General features: G+C 43.9%; 1 protein-coding gene across 1 annotated transcript in view; it reads left to right on the forward strand.

The window, feature by feature from the left end:
* The first annotated feature begins 415 nt into the window (after positions 1-415).
* The window catches only part of LOC124799851 (serine proteinase stubble), a 711,707-nt gene continuing 690,793 nt past the window's right edge, over positions 416-21,329 (forward strand). The window contains exon 1 of the mRNA XM_047262951.1: positions 416-500. The gene's annotated coding sequence lies outside the window, so the exon portion shown is untranslated. The remainder of the gene's footprint in view (positions 501-21,329) is intronic.

The raw sequence follows: 21,329 nt of genomic DNA on the forward strand, positions 1-21,329 counted from the left end.
TTCCACCCGTAACACTTCTCCATTATTTGCCGTAAGCTAAAGATCTGGTCCTGACAACTTCTAAGAGGCTAAACCCACACTGCAGATGGACACAAGAAATGTTATTCGTTCGCAACATTAATCAATTCATATATCATTTAGGATTTTGATTTCTCTTCTTTAATACATTGCCATGACACTGTCTTTGTTTATGTCTCTTACAGAATCGAATTTTATCCGTAAAAATTTACAGTGATCATTTATTGCGTGCTTTCGCTATTGATATTTCAAACACGTCTGACATTTTCTTGTAGAATCATACATACATATTTTAGAGTTGCTAAGTTTTCATTTGATGACGCTGTGCATATAAGAAAGGCAGGACTCTTGTTCTTTAAAAATTCGTGTTGTTTTCAGACGATCTGACTGCTGAGACTCAGGAAGAGGATGCATCTTTGACATTTCGACGAGTAAGGAAGAGATATCGACGATTCTGACATCGCTGAACTCAAAACAGGGAGGTAAGCAACAGCTTCACCGTTTGCCTCTCTCTCTCTCCCTTATTGCAAACATTTACGTCATAATCGTAAGTTTCTAATAGAATATGCGTTTATTAATACATCCTGTCGCCACTGTGGGGTGAAAAATCTTTGGAGTAATTTTTAATTGCATGATGCAATTTGATGGATGTTGAAAGTTTTTATATTTTGAGCCATCTTCGATGAATCCGGCTTTCATAGCGTATGGGAAGAATCGGTGTAGAGGAAATGATCCTCTAAATGTATACCTTATGTGACATATCTTTTTATGGGAGCGCGTTGTACATAATACTTGTCGTACAATACCTTAATAAAATCTTACGTTAACTTATTCCACTTCTAATACGTTACTGAAAATTTTCCAGCACTCAGCACATTGATTATTTCGTGTATGTTAAAATTTTGCTCAGAAGCTTTCATTTTGTCGTGACGAGGTGCCTATCGTTACATACATCGTTTATATTCACGCAAATTTGTTTTGGCATTTGTTGTCTCCTTGAAGACTTCTCAAGAATTTACTCTTGGCTTTCTCGAGCTACAATGCATGACAAATATTTCATTATGATTCCGTATAAATTGACTAGTGCGTAATAGTTCGTATCAGGGGCATATCGCAGAAGGTAGTCAGCATGACAAAAGAATAATTTCACTCCTTTGAATAAGTATCGTGAAGACTGTCGTTTCAGAAGGCTTTTTCTAGAACTAAACTAAACAATACATTTATTTCATACAAATTTGCTGTACAGTTTTAATACACAGTAAGCAACCTTTGTGAACGAAGCATTTAATGTTATCATTAACGCCCGTAAATTCTAGTAGTAAGCAAAGTCAGCAGTAAGTGAACTACGAGGCGCGAAGCTTAACCATGAATAACTTCCATTTCTGATATTTGTTCTGCATAATAAAAGTTCGCCAGTAGTGTCTTCTGTCTTGTTTTCTGTGCTGCAGAGGCTGATTCAATGAAAAGGCCAGATATACCAAATGGAAGGCACTTCACCATAGACATGACCATGTTCCATATTCGCTCTACAAGAAACAGAATATTCTGTGACTTTTTCCTTTGTCTTCTGTATTTTGATCCCTTTTACGATATTTCACAGCTATCGCTCCGTATTTTACTTTGTTTCCCATGCGAAAGAATATAACTTTGTGACGAAGTAAAAAATTCACATAGCTCGACTGGAACGTTAAATGAAGATAATGATTTATATGACTTCTGCCTGTTTCATTGTGCTTAAAGCCCTGATAACTATACTGGGGTATCCGTGTTTCGTGTCTTTAGGCTCTATGGAGCAAGGCGATACAGCTACTGAGATAATGGATCGGCACTCGTCAGGCGTAAAGGTACGAAGCATGTCCTAGCCATCCAGATTTAAGCTTTCTCTGATTTTCCAGTCTGTTGTCTTTTACAGTTACCACGTCCATAGTTATCTAACTGAGCTAAATGTTCAGTGCTTAGTAACCGTGATGTCAAACAGTGCCCTTCCTGAATACTTCCAGCTTCCTTTACTTCTTATACATTTCGGGTTAATATCTGACATGACGCCCGTAATATTCTAGATATAATTTAACTGCTCCATCACCACTCTTAGCTGCAGTCGTCCTGTTTATAATCTCGTATTTCGTCTGTACTGATGTGAAACAACGAACTGTACTGACTGCGAAAGATGACCAATATTGTCACTTGGTGAGCACAAACATTCAGAAATTTATCAGCGCAAGAAGAAGGAATACTTCTGGGAAATTGCTTCTGAGAGGTGCATGAAACTTTGAAATCTGGTTCAGTGAAGGGGATAAACTCCTGGGAATGGTGCTTTAGTTAAAGGTCTAAGGTCAAAAGACCGCCGTTCAAAATACTTAGGAAGAGAAATGCCACACCTTGTATCTGGTGCAAAGATCTACATTTGTCAGCGTAGGAGGAAGTAAATGAAGGTGTCCATTTCATTATATGTGATTTTCCGATTGAATATTCATAATTTTTCGAAGATAAGAAACTGTTGCCAGTGACGTTAGGATACCATAGAATGTGTGTGTGATTGATGTCGAAGATAATAACTAAATCTTTCCAAAAACAAAGATTGATAGACAGTGGCTGCTTTTTTTAACTATAGTAATAGAGGAACTATTTTCCGGGTCATACCTGTTGAGGAAATGTCATGTTGATCAAGAATCCTCGCAGTGACGCCGTATCAGTTAATTATAAACCAAAAGATTCAAAGGAATCTAGTGTGATGATAACGTTATGATATCCGATTTTTAGGATCACAATACGTTATTTTCTTTTTCAAAGTCATCAGACTCCTGACTGGATCAATGCGGCCGGTTAGGACGTCCTCTCCTGTGCCAACCTTTTCACCTCTGGGTAGCACTTGCACCCTACGTCCTCAATTATTTGTTGATGTATTCCAATATCTGTCTTACTCTACAGTTTTTACACCCCAAGCCCCATCTAGTACCATGAAAGTAGTATGTGTTTCGCACACTCATCAAAATAATATTTCATGAAATCAAAAATGGCTCTGAGCACTATGGGACTTAACTGCTGAGGTCGTCAGTCCCCTAGAACTTAGAACTACTTAAACCTAACTAATCTAAGGACATCACACACATCCATGCCCGAGGCAGGATTCGAACCTGCGACCGTAGGGGTCACGCGGTTCCTGACTGTAGCGCCTAGAACCGCTCGGCCACTCCGGCCGGCCAAAAAAACTACAATAACTACTATGTCACAAACGTGGTGCGCATAATTTTTATACTTTGGGAGGTAAGTTAGACGTTACACAACAATTACAATCGGATAAAAAATTACATTGTTCTTCCCTTTAAGGTGGTTGAGCTGCTCATGTCTTTAGCCCCTTCTGACGCTAATAGGGCCATCGCAAGCAATAGTTTCAAAAACAACTATCAGTACAACGATTCGAGGACAGCGAATAAGCGATAATGTAGATACATAGGTGAACGATCTCTCAGGTCGCAGAATTACATCGCTGAGGGTTGTAAAGCCTGTTCCATTACTTTGAAAGTCCATGCAACGACAATCAGAGAGAACTGGTGTGCAGTTGCCTGAATTAGAAATTACTACAAAATTACTCAATGCCTTACTTTCTCTTTCTACAACTGTGCCTTCTACACTCCTGGAAATAGAAATAAGAACACCGTGAATTCATTGTCCCAGGAAGGGGAAACTTTATTGACACATTCCTGGGGTCAGATACATCACATGATCACTCTGACAGAACCACAGGCACATAGACACAGGCAACAGAGCATGCACAATGTCGGCACTAGTACAGTGTATATCCACCTTTCGCAGCAATGCAGGCTGCTATTCTCCCATGGAGACGATCGTTGAGATGCTGGATGTAGTCCTGTGGAACGGCTTGCCATACCATTTCCACCTGGCGCCTCAGTTGGACCAGCGTTCGTGCTGGACGTGCAGACCGCGTGAGACGACGCTTCATCCAGTCCCAAACATGCTCAATGGGGGACAGATCCGGAGATATTGCTGGCCAGGGTAGCTGACTTACACCTTCTAGAGCACGTTGGGTGGCACGGGATACATGCGGACGTGCGTTGTCCTGTTGGAGCAGCAAGTTCCCTTGCCGGTCTAGGAATGGTAGAACGATGGGTTCGATGACGGTTTGGATGTACCGTGCACTATTCAGTGTCCCCTCGACGATCACCAGTGGTGTACGGCCAGTGTAGGAGATCGCTCCCCACACCATGATGCCGGGTGTTGGCCCTGTGTGCCTCGGTCGTATGCAGTCCTGAATGTGGCGCTCACCTGCACGGCGCCAAACACGCATACGACCATCATTGGCACCAAGGCAGAAGCGACTCTCATCGCTGAAGACGACACGTCTCCATTCGTCCCTCCATTCACGCCTGTCGCGACACCACTGGAGGCGGGCTGCACGATGTTGGGGCGTGAGCGGAAGACGGCCTAACGGTGTGCGGGACCGTAGCCCAGCTTCATGGAGACGGTTGCGAATGGTCCTCGCCGATACCCCAGGAGCAACAGTGTCCCTAATTTGCTGGGAAGTGGCGGTGCGGTCCCCTACGGCACTGCGTAGGATCCTACGGTCTTGGCGTGCATCCGTGCGTCGCTGCGGTCCGGTCCCAGGTCGACGGGCACGTGCACCTTCCGCCGACCACTGGCGACAACATCGATGTACTGTGGAGACCTCACGCCCCACGTGTTGAGCAATTCGGCGGTACGTCCACCCGGCCTCCCGCATGTCCACTATACGCCCTCGCTCTAAGTCCGTCAACCGCACATACGGATCACGTCCACGCTGTCGCGGCATGCTACCAGTGTTAAAGACTGCGATGGAGCTCCGTATGCCACGGCAAACTGGCTGACACTGACGGCGGCGGTGCACAAATGCTGCGCAGCTAGCGCCATTCGACGGCCAACACCGCGGTTCCTGGTGTGTCCGCTGTGCCGTGCGTGTGATCATTACTTGTACAGCCCTCTCGCAGTGTCCGGAGTAAGTATGGTGGGTTTGACACACCGGTGTCAATGTGTTCTTTTTTCCATTTCCAGGAGTGTATGTTTGATATACTCGTCATAGATATTAGCTTCAGGCGGCTGTGAACCTTTCTGCGGGTATAAAGAGACTAATGTTCGCGAGATGATAGATCGGCGTGGAATACAGGTATGTGCTGACCGGTATTTAGAGTCTGTATCGGAGTGAGTAATGGTTGGAGGGTAAGGCAGGATACGGTAAGAGGAGAACGCCATCAGCAGAGTAAGCTATAAGTGGCGTGCCAAATAGCCACTGGAAAGTGAGCGGCCCGGTCGTTAGCATCCAAGGGCAGCGGTTGCCGGCTTCCGTGGCGTGCGGCTGTGTGCGGGGCTTTCTCTAAACACAGTCCCGGCCCGGATATCCTCGAGAGCTCTCCCGAATTCGTTGCTCGAAACTTTGGCGGAAACGCCTTCTGCGTGCGTGCGTGCGGCAATAAACACCGAGCGCGGCCACATCTCGTAAATTCACTCAGCAGCCACGGCCACTGCATGAGGCAGCTGGGAGAGACGACGCAAAAAATCCAATAACACAAAAATACACAACTGTTGCTTCGCTAGATTGCTGCGGGAATATTTTACGACCAGATTAGAACAGGGCTTTTACCGAAGTTCAAATAGTTATGGGAGTTAGCAGATCAAAAAAATCCAGTTTCTCAGCAATAAAGACACTGATGATTTCATTACATTTTTTATTTTCCTGTCGTAGAATCCTTTTCGATCTTCGACCTCACCTAGGTCGTTCGGATTAAAACAAAATGCAGCGCGAACTCAAACTTGACCGACAAATTGCTGGAAGTTTTTCCAGGAGTATTTTGGTAGAATGGTACTTCGTCCCCTGTGCTCGTTACAGAGTAATTGCAATTCGACCCCCCATTTATCTCTCTATTTATGTAGTATCACTGTTATACTGATGGTACTTGCACAACAGTGAAAATTCGACGACATGCGGTGTACGTCTTGTTTGGTAACAAGTTTGTTCCATTGATTCACGATACTTGCTGCTGACCACAGTAACGTACATTTCATTCTTCACCCTCAAGCTTGCATTGAGTACTATTCGCTTGTGACTCGGGTTTCTTTCCCCGGCGGTGTTAGTTGCACCTTTACAGTGACACTTGTATGAGCAAAATGTTTAGGCTTACTGATGAAGCATTGGCCGATGTGAGTGTACTGTTCAGTGAACACAATACGGCACATCGAAGCTATGCTGAATTGTAACCACGGCAACCACATCACAGTACTCTTGCATCTATACAAAGTCACATTTGAGAAAGAGGATCATTGCATGACAGTTATTACGACTTCAGTTCGAAGAATGGTATGAAGCATATCTTCACTTTAACCAAGTTGTTTCATAGCTGCATACCAACGTCAACCTACATCCAATCTAACCTGCTCTGTCCAAGGCTCACAATTCCTTCCCGTACCCAATTAATTTTTCCTTAATGCCCCAGGATGTGTCCAATCAACAGGTTCCTTCTTGTAGTCAATCTGTGTAATAAATTTCCTTTTGTCTCGATTTGATTCACTGCCTTATCATTAGTTACACAATCTGTCTACCTTTATCTGCAGTATTCTTCTATAGCACCACATTTCAAAAGCTTCCATTCTGTTCTGTACTGTGCCGGCCGCTGTGGCCAAGCGGTTTTAGGCGCTTCAGTCCAGAGCCGCGCTGCTGCTACGGTCGCCGGTTCGAATTCTGCCTCGGGCATGGATGTGTGTGATGTCCTTAGGTTAGTTATGTTTAAGTAGTTCTAAGTATAGGGGACTGATGACCTCAGCTGTTAAGTCCGATTGTTCTTAGAGCCATTTGAACCATTTTTTCTATTCTGTATTGTACTGTATTCCATACACATTTCACATCCTTATCAGGCCACATTGCTGGCAAATACTTTCGGAAAAGACGTCCTAACACTTAAATTTGTTTCCAGTAGTAATATATTTCTTTTTATTGGCGAATTGTGTTTCTTGCTATTGACAGTCCACATTTTATATATCCTTTGTTTCTGTCATCACTTATTTTGCTGTCCAAACAGCAGAACTTGTTTACTTTTTTCAGCCTCTCAGTTACTCAGCATCAAATGGTTCAAATGGCTCTAAGCACTATGCGACTTAACATCTGAGGTCGTCAGTACCCTAGACTTGGCACTACTTAAACCTAACTAACCTAAGGACAACACACCCAACCATGCCCGAGGCAGGATTCGAAGCTGCGAGCGTGACAGCCGTGTGGTTCCAGACTGAAGCGCCTAGAACCGCTCTGTCACAACGGCCGGCCACTCAGCATCACATAATTAATTCAACCACTCAACACTGCCGTTGTTTTACTTACATAATACAACCTCTTTTCAAGGCATTATCCATTCCATTCAGGTCGTGTTCCCAAATCCCTTACCGCAAAAGACATAATTCCGTTTCCAAATCTCTTCTTAATTTCCTTGCAGAATGTACAAAGTGAAGAAAATGGAGGATAGACTACAAATATGCTTCACTCCATTTTATTGCTGAAAGAACAAAATATAAAAATGCAGGAAAGGAAAAAGGTCTTTTTAATGACGTATCATATAATTCCAGAGCTGAATGTTAACATCTACAAACGTAGAGTAAAATAAAGAAGTGTGGTATGAGTGCTTGGGAGACCCACAAGGGCAGGTTAACCGCCCAATTCGAAAGGTCTTTCCGATAACCAGCGTTCGCAGGCACCTTTCCTTCGCGGCGTATGAGAGCTGTGTGCGTAACTATATCTGTTAAGTGTAGGTGTCTGTGGTGAATGCATGGTAGTGCAGTATCATGTTCGTGCTGGAGGCGATGAGAGAAGGGGGAGGATGAAAGCCGGTGGCGGAACATAGCCTACTCCTCTCAATGACCACAAAGGGGCCGTCAAGCTTAACCTACTCATCCGATGGACGGATCACCATCAACAGTGTCGCGTGATCTCACTTCATGAGGCACTGTGGAGAGGTTTGGAATTTAATCCGGGCCACTGGTGCAAGGCATGGCAATTAGAGACTTTGCTTCAGCAACCCTCCTGTCCCCTCTGCCGTCAAGGGAGGGTTGTGGACGGCGCGCGTACCCGGGCGGTCGCCTGTCCTGGGGTTGGTTGGGTTGGTTGTGGGAAGAGACCAAACTGCGAAGTCATCGGTCTCGTCGGATCAGGGAAGGACGGGGAAGGAAGTCTGCCTTGCCCTTTCAGAGGAACCATCCCGGCATTTGCCTTGAGCGATTTAGGGAAATCACGGAAAACCTAAATCAGGATGGCCGGACGCGGGACTGAACGGCCGACCTCCTGAATGCGAGGCCAGTTGCCTGTCCTGGTAGTGGCCACACCCAACCGTAAATGACTTCGGTGATCCGACGGAGACCTTGGAACCGCCATAACTACGCGTACTTCAATACTTCAAATATTGTCCTGTATTCTAATCGGAAGCTGCTAATTATATGAGCATTTACACTCGATACGTAAAATGTTTAATATACGAGTGTAATCCCAAAAGTAAGGTCTCCTATTTTTTTTTTTATAAGTACAGAACTCTGTTTGTGTGGCAGTTGGTCACACTGTTATGAAGAGTGCTTGACGCGCTGTGTGTAAACAAGCGCAAGCCGCGCTGAGGCGCTAAGTCTTGGCTTGCCAGCGGTTGAGAATGGAGCTCCCGTTGGATGTTACCGCCAAGTGCGAATTGCGCGTAGTTATTCGGTTTTTGAACGCAAAAGGCACTGCGCCGATTGAAATCCATCGCCAATTGACGGAAGTGTACGGCGAGTCGTGCATGGATGTCAAAAATGTTCGTAAGTGGTGTAGAGAGTTTGCAGCTGGTCGGACCGAAATTCACGACGAACAAAGGAGCGCGAGACCGTCAACTTCTGAGGAGACAGTGTTGAAGGTTGAGCAAAGCATGCGTGAAGATCGGCGGATCACGCTGGATGATCTCTGCTCGTTGGTTCCTGAGGTTTCCCGAAGCACCGCTCGCAGAATTTTAACGGAAACATTGAACTATCGGAAGGTGTGCGCCAGATGGATGCCACGCATGCTGACTGAGGACCACATGGGGCAACGAGTTGATGCTTCCCGCGCATTTCTTCACCGCCTTGCAGCCGAACAGGACAACTTTCTGGACTCAGTTGCCACGGGTGAGGAAACCTGGGTATACCACTTTACACCTGAGATCAAGCAACAATCACGCCAGTGGCTGCATTCTTCTTCGCTGAAGACGCGGAAATTCAAACAATCACAGTCTTCCAGTAATGTCATGACAACCGTTTTTTGGGATCGGAAAGGAGTATTGTTGGTCGACTTTATGCCCACTGGGACCACAATTAACGCTGACAGGTACTGTGAGACTCTGAAAAAATTCAAACGGGCAATTCAGGACCGGAGAAGAGGAATGTTGAGCAAGGACGTACACATTCTCCATGACAACGCTCGCCCACACATCGCTCGGAAAACCATCGCTCTCCTGCAACAGTTTCAGTGGAACATAATCACCCACCCACCCTATAGTCCCGACTTGGCACCCAGTGACTATCACCTGTTCCCTAGGTTAAAAGAACATTTGGCCGGAAAGTGATTCAGCTCCGACGACAAGGTGAAAGAACATGTTCATAACTTTCTGAACAGCATGGTAGCGAGCTGGTATGACATGGGCATACAGAAACTGCTGCAGCGTCTATAAAAATCCATCGATATAAATGGTGATTATGTCGAAAAATAGCTAAATTTTCAAGCTGTACACCGATGTAAATCATTGTAGAAATAAACATGTCTATGTACTTATAAAAAAATAGGAGACCTTACTTTTGGGATTACTTATGATATGATTTACAGCTATTACGGTTGCTAAGGTGCACTGTAGCACTGAACATTCTCTCAAGCATTACTATAGTCTGTTAGGTGTTACACGACTTGGTGGGTTTCAAACAATATGGCGTAAGAATCGGGGGGTCCCTCAGTCTCCAGTCTGTCCTAGGATTCTTGTCACTTATGGTCTTTTTTAAACTCAGCCAATGACATTTAAGAAATTCCAAGTTGTACATTAGCTCGGAATCCACGGTAACTGTAGGTTCTCCTATAGCTGACTGAGTAACTCGTTTCAAAGTTCGGAAATTGGCAAGGCCATACCACCTAGTAAACCACTGTCCTGTTCGTGTCTGTGCTGTTTGGATCGAAGATAGCTTACTGTTTAAAAGTTGCATTGCAACTGCTTACAGCTAGAACTGCTTGACTGGTGCCTTTGCATTTTGTCGTGACAGCCAACATAAACTGTAAGTAGGCTGTTTAGGTTTATATGTTGGTAACGCCACGTAGCGCTCTGCATTAAAATCACTGACTGTGCTGGCCACTGCCCAAAACAATTTGTAAAATTTTTGTGGGGAGCATGGGGGCTATGTAAGTTGGCTGTTTAGGTTTTTGTGTTGGTAATGCCACGTAGCGCTCTGTAAGAAAATCACTGACTGTGCTGTGTGCAGTCTGTGGCTGGTTTGCATTGTTGGAATATTTGCTATTGTAGTGTTGGGCAGTTGGATGTGAACAGCGGATAGCGTTGCGCAGATGGAGGTGAGCCGCTAGCAGTGGTGGATGTGGGAAGAGAGATGGCAGAGTTTTGACAGCGGACTATCTGGACGTGTGTCCGTTAGAAAAAAGGAAATTTGTAAGACTGGATGCCATGAACTGATATATATATATATATATATATATATATATATATATATATATATATATATATATATAACTAAACTGTCCAGAACCAACAGAAGCTCTTCCAATATCCAGCACTAAAGCCCCGCAACAGCAAGACTCTGTACCGCCAACTGAAGAAGAAATTATCAAACACATAAACAAACTCAAAAATAACAAAGCATCTGGAGAAGATGGAATTGTAGCCGAATTTCTCAAAAGTCTAGGGTCTAACTCAAGAAATGAGCTAGTTAAAATTATTCAAAACATATGGGTTACTGAAGAAATACCAGAAGATTGGAAATGTGCCCTAATACATCCGTTACATAAAAAAGGGGATAAATCGGATGTGAACAACTATAAAGGAATCTCCTTACTTGCCGTCACATACAAGATATTATCAGCTTGTCTTCTTGAAAGAACACGAAAACTGCTAGAACCCAAAATCTCAGATTTCCAAGCTGGTTTCAGACCAAACAGATCATGTCCAGAACAAATTTTAAACTTGAAATTGATTACAAGGATGAGACAAATGCGAAGGAAGCCTACAGTATATGTCTTTGTCGACTTTAAAAAGGCATATGATTCAATTCACAGACCCACACTATTTAAAATTCTTGAAGAACAAGGACTGGATAAGAAGACACGGAACATCATAGAGCAGACATTAACAAATACAAAATGCAAAGTGAAATTCATGGGAAAACTTTCAAAATCATTTGTGATAAAAACTGGGGTTAGACAAGGTGATGGATTATCACCTCTGTTATTTAACTTAGTTCTGGATAGAGTCATGGCAGAATGGGAAAAAGAACTCAAAAAAGAAAAGTACTGGAAACCAATATCACTGGGAACCAAAAAAGATGACTTACAAATCCCCTACTTAGCCTACGCAGACGATCTTGCAATAATGGCAGATTCTAGTGAAATGGCAGTCAAACAGATAGAAACCTTAAAAGAGTGTGCAGGAAAAGTTGGCCTACAAATATCTTTTGAGAAAACGGTGTTTACAACAACAAATCTAGAAATTTCTAAGTTACAAACCAAATATGGAGAAATTAAGAGGGTACCATACTTTAAATATTTAGGAGAGATAATTTCTGAAAAGTACTCACAACAAGAAAGAATATCAAAAGCTCGTAGGGGTCTAGGGCTGGTCCAAAACATTTACAATAAAAAATGTCTATCTATAAATACAAAAATTAAACATTATAAGTCGGTAATTAAACCAATAATGCTATATGCCAGCGAAACCTTGACACTTAAAAGGAAAACAGATATGGAAAACCTGAAGAAAGAGGAAAGGAAAATAATTAGGAAAATTCTGGGACCAAGATGGACCAAAGAGGGGTATAGATTACAGAAAAATTCTAAAATTGAAGAATATTCTAACATAGAGATAGACATGAGGAAGAGGCGTCTAAAATTCTATGGCCACATAATGAGACTTCCCGATCACATACTTACAAAAAAAATAGTAAGATACGTAGCATCCCTTGTTAATGGAGGAGAATGGATCAAAAATGTAAAGAAAGATCTGGAATTAGCCAACATTACTACTGAAGACATGAACAAAAGAAACAATTTCAAACTTAAAGTTGACAAATGGGAGGTCAAACCAGAGACAAAAGCGCCGAGAACTGGAACAAAATGGAGCGAAGAAAGAAAAGCTGAATTCTCGCAAAGAATGAAGACCTGGTGGGCAAACAAGAAGAATAAGAAGCCCCAGAAGTGAACCATCTTTACTTAGCGTCTTCCATGTTGGGAGCTTTACGACTAATAATATATATATATATATATATAAAGACTTTTGAACATTATTAAGGTAAATACATTGTTTGTTCTCTATCAAAATCTTTCATTTGCTGACTATGCCTATCAGTAGTTAGTGCCTTCAGCAGTTAGAATCTTTTATTCAGTGGCAATACTGGCGCACGCTGTATTGCAGTAGTTCGAGTAACGAAGATTTTTGTGAGGTAAGTGATTCATGAAAGGTATAGGTTATTGTCAGTCAGGGCCATTCCTTTGTAGGGATTTTTGAAAGTCAGATTGCGTTGCGCTAAAAATATTGTGTATCAGTTTAGTGTTGATCAGAATAGGTAAAGAGCGAAATGCCTTAGTATGTTCAGTTCTGCTCAGCTGTTTGAAAAATCAAATAATGTAAGGGGTTTACCAGCACAGTAATTCATTAATTTTTCTAAGGGAACGTTTCAAAATGAGCTACGTCGCAGCTAGAACCAGTGGATTTGGGTGCGGCGCGGGGAATGGCGCTGCAGTGCGATATCGAACGCAGGATGCCTTCCTTTCTCTGTTCCGTTAGTCCGGAAAGCAGGCCTACGCCGCTCATAAACACAGCCCCGCATTCCCCTGACCAGCCTAACAGAGCAATAAAAGTCACTAACGGCTGAGCTGGCGCCCAGTGATGGCCTTGTTTTGTTCTGAAGCGTTTAACGTCAGTTTCGAACAGATAAAAAGACACTATCATGCGTTTTTTCCTTCATCTGTTCCTCCAATATTCATCTATATTTTCGACGCCGCTATAGGGTGTATAAACTTTATTCAATAAAAAATAGTAGTATTTTTTATTCTTTGTGCCCATCTAAAAATCGGCTTTGAATTTATAGAGCTGTTCAATTCTACTTTTCTTCGCAACAGCTCTTCATCCGTTCAATGAGTTTCTTTTTCTGTTCTGATGTCCTTCCTGTCGAAGAGGCTTCATACCATGTTTGTGACTGTTAATTGTGGCTCGAAATGGTGTTCTATCTTGAATGATTTCTTCTTCTACGCCAATATCTTTCATATTTCTCTAATATCCAGGATATAAAATATAGACAGGCAATGGCAAGGAAAGCGTTTCTGAAGAAAAATTTGTTAACATCGAGTATAGATTTAAGTGTCACGAAGGGGTTTCTGAACGTATTTGTCTGGACTGTGGACATGTGTGGAAGTGAAACGTGGACGATAAATAGTTTAGACAAGAAGAGAATAGAAGCTTTCGAAATATGGTGCTACAGAAGATTGCTGAAGGATAGATGGATGGATCATAAAACGAATGAGGAGGTATTGAATTGGGGGGAAGAGAAAATTGTGGCACAACTTGACTAGAAGAAGGAATCGGTTGGTAGGACATGTTCTGAAGCATCAAGGGATCACCAGTTTAGTATTGGAGGTCAGCGTGGAGGGTAAAGAGGGTAGAAATCGTAGAGGGAGACCAAGAGATGAATATACTAAGCAGATTCAGAATGATGTATGTTGCAGTAGGTACTGGGAGATGAAGAAGCATGCACAGGATAGAGTAGCATGGAGAGCTGCACGAAACCAGTCTCAGGACTGAAGACTACAACAAGCAACATCCACTTATTGAGGTTCTACATGGACAAAGCTAAGTTCAGAATTTTGGGATGAGCTTGTTCCTATTGATTCCATGTAGACGGCCATAGCTTTAAGATCGTCGTTTTCTGATTGAATATGCTCTCTGTTTCCTGTAACCTGATAATTTCCTTGTATTTCTTCTTCATGTAAATTCCGTTTTCTCATTTTGAATCTAGGGCATTTCTCTGATTTTTCTTTCATATTTTTCGATGCATTTTCTTTGAAATCTGCCACACATTATCACAGTTTCTAATGCACAAAGAGTGGTTGCGTAATACCGTAAAGCTGTTTTAAAAACCGATTACTTCACAAGGCGTCGGAAGAATATTAAAAAGCGAGGAAGGTAGGAGACCGTGCTGGAATAACACTTGCAGGAAGCAAAGGAGAAGTTATTTCTGGCGTCGAGCTGAACACTTCTCACGCCTCTGAGCGTTCTCTTCCGCCTCGCGTAGTTATTAGACAGAGTGTTACGGTGAGAATGTGAACTGCGTAATGAAGAAAGTCTGCTTCCTAAGAATACGTTCGGCTTACGTCACGCCAATTTCTTGAAGAGTTTAACATTTTTCTTCTCTACTCACGAACGATGATACATCCGAAGTCGTCTGCTGTGGCCGAGAGGTTCTAGGCGCTTCAGTCCGGAACCGCGCTGCTGCTACGGTCGCAGGTTCGAATCCTGCCTCGGGGATGGATGTGTGTGATGTCCTTAGGTTAGTTACGTTTAAGTAGTTCTAAGTCTACGGGACTGATGACCTCAGATGTTAAGTCCCATAGTGCTTAGAGCCATTTGAACCATACATCCGAAGATATTCGTCCCGAGTTTGAAGCTCACATTTTGTCCGTGCTAGCTTTCAAATAAACATGTTTTGGGAAAGCGTAAGTTGACCGAAACATGGAAGGATTAAAAATAAGAAAGCTGTATTTGCCCAAGGCAGAATCATTTTCCGAAACATGCATCCTAACGTACGTTGCTGACAAGCTACAATGGTGCGCTAGACGGCATTTCAAAGTTTGAAACTCTGCTCTTACTAAGAGCTCTGTTAACAAGTAAACTGAAGAAGAGACTGCCTGGCGCGTGGGCGTTAACGAGAGAGGAAGCTCTGAGCCGGGCCCGTCAGTCGTCACTTGATTGCTCAGCTGTTAATGGCAAACCCTGTTGTCCTTCACGCAGTTTTAATCTCTCAATACGTTTCATTACAGAGTGCAGTCTGCAGCAGGATGACGGGTAACGTATTAGTTTGCCAACAGCCTGGACACATTAGCTCGAAATGCTTTTAAACTCGGCCAACGACCTTTTTCTTTGAAACTTCCTGGCAGATTAAAACTGTGTGCCGGACCGAGACTCGAACTCGGGATCTTTGCCTTTCGCGGGAAAGTGCTCTAACAACTGAGCTACCCAAGCACGAGTCACATCCCGTCCTCACAGCTTTACTTCTGCCAGTATCTCGTCTCCTTCCTTCCAAACTTTACAGACGCTCTCCTGCGAACCTTGCAGAACTAGCACTCCTGAAAGAAAGGATAATACAGAGACACGGCTTAGCCACAGCCTAGGGGATGTTTCGAGAGTGAGATTTTCACTCTTTGCGGAAAGAATACTCGAATATGGCTTACCGGTTACATTTACTTCCTCTAGAGCCCTTTACCTGTAACTGTGCCGGTGGATAAAAGGTACATAGACGCTTTTTCCAAATATTGCTAGCATTTCGTCAGTTAATTTGTATGGATCACACAATTCACTACACCTGCATTTGACTTACTAAGTACGGTTATTTCTCGTCTGAGTACAAGTAAGTACGAAACTACGGTAACATAGGCGTTTGATTACAAATTTGGCGCCAGCCTTCCAAAATTTTCAGTAGAAATCATAATAAAAAGACAGGTGAAGCCATCGTCAACCTGAGAATTGCGTTGACCACTACAGTTTTTAGTAGATGTGGTCCTATAGGAAACGGTATGCATTGTTGTCCTCTGACCTTTAAACTGAATTAGTCACTCAGTTACAGGAGGACTATAGTTTAACGTGGACTCCCAAGCACGGTTTACCTTATATGTAAAGTGAAGGGGATCACTGCTGTCAGCTGCAGCGGGAAATTACGTGGAATCAGCGGTGACGAGTGAAAATGTGTACTAGGCCAGTATTCGATCCGCGGATCTCCTTCTTACTGCGCAGGTGCGGTAACTGCTGTGCCATCCGGGACACTGCGTTAGTTCAGCTGCGCGGACATGTCCGAAAGGACAAGCTCTACGTATTCATGTAACGGTACACCTTGCCATTTGTCGCATTATCAACTAATTGCCAGAGGAGAAACAAGGAGAAACTCAATTGGGTTCCATATGATTTGTGTCGAGCGAATTTAGTCGCCGAGACGTCATCGTGAGTTCATTATAACGCTCCTCAAACCGTTGTAACACGGTTCTGTCTCCGAGACACGGACAATTATACTGCTGAAAGGCCGTCGGGGAAGACATCAAGCTTGAAGGGATGCGGGTGGTTCACAGTTGTCTGGCACGATGCACGTTTCGCGCCGCTGTTCATCTCAGTGACGGCGTTCGTGGAGACAATCATCTCCCTAGTGTAGACACTTTTCCATTGATCGCCGGTTGAATTCCGATGATTACGAGCCTACCGCAATCGTAATTGACGATTTTGTTGGGTCAACATGTGAAATGGTTCAAATGGCTCTGAGCACTATGGGACTTAACATCTGTGGTCATCAGTTCCCTAGAACTTAGAACTACTTAAACCTAACTAACCTAAGGACACCACACACATCCATGCCCGAGGCAGGATTCGAACCTGCGACCGTAGCAGTCGCGCGGTTCCGGACTGAGCACCTAGAACCGCTAGACCACTGCGGCCGGCGGTCAACATGTGAACACATAGGGATTGTCTGCTGTGGAGATTCGTATTCAACAATGTACGATGAACAGTGTGCTCCGGAACAATTGTGGGTGCACCAGTATTGTGCTCTCTCGGCAGAGTTGTCGCAGATAACCATCACCTACTTTACAGAGCAGACGAGCCTCCGAACATGTTTTGTGAAGAGTCGTGGTCGCCCAGGTACTTTGAGCTTAATGAGAATTCCACTGTCCTTCTACCTCCTTCCGAGGATGCTCACAACAGTGGCGCATGAAAATTCTGTCAGATTCGCCATTTTCAAGATACTCATGCGCGCAACGTAACCAGGTTGCATCCATCGTCGCGGTGGGCAGTGGTTCAAATGGTTCAAATAGCTCTGAGCACTATGGGACTTAACACCTGAGGTCATCAGTTCCCTAGACTTATAACAACTTAAACCCAACTAAGCTAAGGACATCACACACATCCATGCCCGAGGCAGGATTCGAACCTGCGACCGTAGCAGCAGCGCCGTTCCGGGCTGAAGCGCCTAGAACCGCTCAGTCATAGCGGCCGGCTTTGAATCTGTCTGCACAATCTTCTGCAGCATGCTACATTCATCGTAGAAACCACCGCCACGCTATGGCTAACCCATTTCCTCACGATATCCCTTTTCCCATTGGTGCTAATTCAGCAAAGTGCCCAGATGAACTACTGTAGAGTTTGGAAAGTAGAAATAATGACAGAGCCGATGCTGTGTAGGTCGCGCCTGGGTAACGCAGCCGTTAAGAAAATTTAACAGCCGTGAAAGGCAAACTGCGGAGTACGGATGCTCGTCCACCACACAGTTATAATATAGTTCAAAGCTATTTCTATCGCTTTTTTTCGTAATCAGTAGCGGGAAGAGTGGAGCGTAGGCAGTGCTCAGAGAACAGTTAATACTTTCATTCCGTTCAGGAATAGAATTTCTCGAGAAACGGGACCAGTTCCACACTATTGTGTTCTGAGCCCCTTTATTAGTCGAGAATAATACTCCTGCGATTTGCCGTCTGTTTGTGAGTGGCGTCATAAACGTTCTTTCCCGCACCTGCACCCAGCAAAATCACGACGAGGCAGTTCTGCAATGCCGTGACAAATATCGCAGATTAAACTTCACCGCCGAGCATCATACCAAAGCGACGTGCTAGCGTTATCGAGTGGAATATACCGTCCCTAGAACGCTCTGAGACCATTTCACAGTCCACGCTTTTTTAATAGGATGGTCATTAAGAGACAAAATGTAATACTTGTAACCTGATATTTCGGTTTTCGGTTAGCGAAATTCAGCCCCCACAAACATTTCGTTTGTACGTTAATTAAAAAAGTAGGCTTTTCCTGAAGTGCTATACGAGGGTAGCCCCAAAAGTAAGGTCTCCTTTATTTCTATAATGGTTTACATCAGTTTACAGCTTCAACATTTAGCTATTTTTCGACATAATCACCATTTCTGTCCTGTCGATGCATTTTTGTAGACGCTGTGGCAATTTTTGTATGCCCATGAAGTATCAGCTCGCCGCCAGCTCCGCGGCTTTGGCGAAGAAGGATGCCGCCACTGGCGTGATTGTTGCTTGGTCTCAGATGTAAAGTGGTAGGCCCAGGTTTCGTCACCCGTGACAATTGAGTCTAGAAAGTTGTCCTGTTCGGCTGCAAGGCGGTGAAGAAACGTGCAGGAAGTATCAACTCGTTGCTGCATGTGGTCTTCAGCCAGCATGCGTAGCACCCACTTGTGCACACCTTCCGGTGGTTCAATGCTTCCGTTAAAATTCTGTGAGCGGTGCTGCGGGAAGCCGGCCGCGGTGGCCGTGCGGTTCTAGGCGATGCAGTCCAGAACCGCGGGACTGCTGCGGTCGCAGGTTCGAATCCTGCCTCGGGCATGGATGTGTATGATGTCCTTAGGTTAGTTAGGTTTAAGTAGTTCTAAGTTCTAGGGGACTGATGACCTAAGATGTTGAGTTCCATAGCGCTCAGAGCCATTTGAACCATTTTGCTGCGGGAAACCTCAGGAACCAACGTGCAGAGATCATCCAGGGTGATCCGTCGATCTTCACGCATGCTTTGCTCAACCTTCAACACTGTCTCCTCAGAAATTGATAGTCTCCCGCTCCTTTGTTCGTCGTGAATTTCGGTCCGACAAGCTGCAACCTCTCTACACCACTTGCGAACGTGTTTGACATCCATGCACGACTCGCCGTACACTTCCGTCAATTGGCGATGGATTTCAATCGGCGCAGTGCCCTTTGCGTTCAAAAACCGAATAGCTACGCGCAATTCGCACTTGGCGGTAACATCCAACGGGAGCTCCATTCTCAACGGCTGCCAAGCCAAGACTGAGCGCCTCAGCGCGGCGTGCGCATGTTTACACAAAGCGCGTGTAGCATTGTTCATAACAGTGTGACCAACTGCCACACAAACAGAGTTCTGTACTTACAAAAAGATGGAGACCTTACTTTTGGGATTACCCTCGTATACAAAACACATCTCATTATGCGCATTTTCTTTTGTCGGGACTCCAGGACTTACAAGGGAGGTATAACCCAACGGGTCATCCACTTCCTTTTTTCTATCTTATGGGACTTAACTGCTAAGGTCATCAGTCCCTAAGCTTACACAGTACTTAACCTAAATTATCCTAAGGACAAACACAGACACCCATGCCCCAAGGAGGACTCGAACCTCCGCCGGGACCAGCCGCACCGTCCATGACTGTCCACTTTGTTCATCTTTCGCGTGTTTGCAGTACAAATGTAGACGTACAAATACTGCACTACAGAGGATAGTAAGAAACAGTGTGAAAAGTTTGTAATGGTGTTTCAGGGTGGGATGTGTTGAAAAATAATTGTTAAGGACAAAATTCAATACGTTGAGCAGTTTCCGCGTTAATTAACATTGCAGTTAGCGAATCTGGGCGTTGCGCATGCAAATTCGAACGGCCCGCCAGAGGCGGAGTCGCCAAACGTGTTCTTCGTTTGGTTTCCCAAAACAGAACAAAAGAGCGATACAAAAATTGCAGATTGGACGGTAGTAATGGTAGAACCTGAGCTCAGAATGGTTCAAATGGCTCTGAGCACTAGGGGACCTAACATCTGAGGTCATCAGTCCCCTAGAACTTAGAACTACTTAAACCTAACTAACCTAAGGACATCACACATATCCATGCCCGAGGCAGGATTCGAACTTGCGACCATAGCAGTCGCTGAACCTGAGCCAAAGGCTGAGCAGTCTCGTGCGCTGTCACCTACGCTATGAGAACAACCGACAGTGATTGTAACTGGCAGACCGCTTGAGTTCACCCACGCAATGGCCTGATTGGCTAACTGCAATGTTGATTAACTTGGAAAAGGCGTAATGTATAGAATATTTTTCTTAAGTTACTTCTCAGTACAACTTACCTTGCAACATCCTTACAAGATTTTCAGACTGTTTCTGACCATCCTGTATAGTACGATGCGTTTTCCAAGCATTTTCAAGAAATCGAGGTCCAGACTCGTACGAGCCTGTGGGGTATTATACGCAGAGCGCCAGCAGTCGAACAGTGGCACTATCGCATCTGCCGATAGCGGCAAACTACGTACTAATCTATTCGTACTGTGTTCAATTAACCCCACCTTTTTTCCTAATCTTCCGCCAAACACCTGTATTGCTACAACGAATCACGTTTCTTCAGAAAAGAAAAATAATAATAATTACAATCATTATGTGCTGTCGTGGTGAAGTATAAAGTGCTGTAATAAGGAATCGCGGTGAATATTTCTTTGCCAATACATCCATGCACGTATCTCAGTGAAATTGTACCAGGCTATGCCTGCTTTGAATGATGTACACTGTATCTTCAATAAGTGCATGAATGAATAGATAAATAAATGTTCACTTTATCACGATTCATTATTATTATTATAACGTACGCCGCATGTAGGCGTTTCGCAGTGAAACCATACTGGACTATACGAGTGCGATGAGTAATGTACACTATATTTGCAGTACACGCATGATAAATAATTGATCATTTCATCACGATTCCTTTCTATACCTTGTTCCGAATCTAAACCAATACTAAAAAAGTTATAATTATTTCTTTCCGAAGAAACACAAATCGCTGGTGTAAGAGAAGTGTTTGGTGGAAGATTACAAAACCTAGAAGAAAACGCGACTCCAACGAGGTAAGTGCAGAATTGTCGTTTACCGCCTTAGACGGTTGCGCTAATGCCGTTTATCGACGACAAGCGCTCTCGTATAGTATTCAATATTCTCTTCAGACTTCTAACCCTCAGTTCTCAAAAACGCTCAAGAGGCATCGCGTGCAGAAGCAGTACTTGTGACATCTAAGTATTTACTATAACTGTGCGGAAGATAACCAAATGTATTGAC

This window comes from Schistocerca piceifrons, chromosome 1 (genome assembly GCF_021461385.2).
Source record: "Schistocerca piceifrons isolate TAMUIC-IGC-003096 chromosome 1, iqSchPice1.1, whole genome shotgun sequence".
Classification (NCBI taxonomy): Eukaryota; Metazoa; Arthropoda; class Insecta; order Orthoptera; family Acrididae; genus Schistocerca; species Schistocerca piceifrons.